The 1,212-nt window shown below is 32.6% G+C and overlaps 1 long non-coding RNA gene across 1 annotated transcript; it reads right to left on the minus strand.

Annotated features, from left to right (window-relative positions):
• Window positions 1-608: 608 nt before the first annotated feature.
• Window positions 609-1,212, minus strand: LOC147493663 (uncharacterized). The gene is made up of 3 exons (XR_015197853.1): window positions 1,072-1,212; window positions 765-908; window positions 609-666 (listed from the first exon to the last, which is right to left on the minus strand). It is a non-coding gene; the product is annotated as an uncharacterized LOC147493663 (long non-coding RNA).

Below are 1,212 nucleotides of genomic sequence, written 5' to 3' on the forward strand. Positions count from 1 at the left end.
TACGCTTAAATTAACAATATACTTGGGATCTATAGAAGTGCTTTCTAAGTTCAATTTATTAATGAAACTACTCTACAAGAGAGACACATGAAAACACACCTGTTGTTGTGGGTAATTTCCATATCCAGGATAGGCTATAAACTTGCCCTTCACATAAAAAGAAAAAAACTTTATTAATCAACTAATAAAAGACAAGAAATATAAACCTCACTTGAGTATATTGAATATGACAATTGCTAACCAAGGACAACACATAAGACATGTTGAAAACTTAATAAACTCTTTCTTACGGCCGTTAAAATGATGTTTAGAGACATGCACCTTTACATTTAGTGTTACTAATATACAAAACTTTATTTATCACCCAAAAGAAAATTACTTAATCCAGTTTGACTGGGAAGTTGCAACATCTAGCAGCAGTAGGTACTCATTGGCCAATAAAATGGACAAAAAAAGGAGAAAAAAAATGCTACTAAAACGTTTGCACTATAGAATCAACAAAGAGTGCCTATAACTAAAAACATACAGGAAATACATGAGGCATTTCTAGGTTCGACATGAACCTCAAATCGATCAAGTAAACAACAAATTTTTCGAAGAAATATTCACCTTTCAAGTAATGGATAGCTTCTAATGAGCTCAAAGAAGCACAAGTAGTCTCTTCACCTGTTCAAAATTGCTTCTCCACTAGTGATAAAAATATTTGGATATACATAAAATATTCACCTAGATATTAGTCAAGGAATTTGGATAGAAATACTTGCCTCAACTTAAGAATGAAAATCAACTAGCTCCTTGTGTACACAATGCTCTCCAAGCCCAATTAAGCTATCCCTTGATTTTTTTTTTTTTTTTTATTGTTTCTCTCCATGCGCAACACATGCGCGCAACCAATAAGATCATAAAGGCTGGAACAGGTGCATCAAATTAAAGTGACCCATATAAAGCTAAAAAACAAATAAGTATACACCCTCAAATAAAAAAGCATACAAATAAAATAAAATAAACTTGAATATATACACTAAAATTAGAAAACTAAATCCGAAAATCAAAGACAAAAGAGAATCTCACCAGATTTCAAGCCTTCGTTATATTTGCACTTGCACATATGCATATAAATGAACTACCTAGGAAGGTGTGTTCACCAAACCAGCCAAGCTGAACCAGATGCTACAGTGTCCTTAGCAAACAAGAACGAGTATAAGTTCCAAT

The sequence above is a fragment of the Coptis chinensis genome, chromosome 6 (genome assembly GCF_015680905.1).
Source record: "Coptis chinensis isolate HL-2020 chromosome 6, ASM1568090v1, whole genome shotgun sequence".
NCBI lineage: Eukaryota > Viridiplantae > Streptophyta > Magnoliopsida > Ranunculales > Ranunculaceae > Coptis > Coptis chinensis.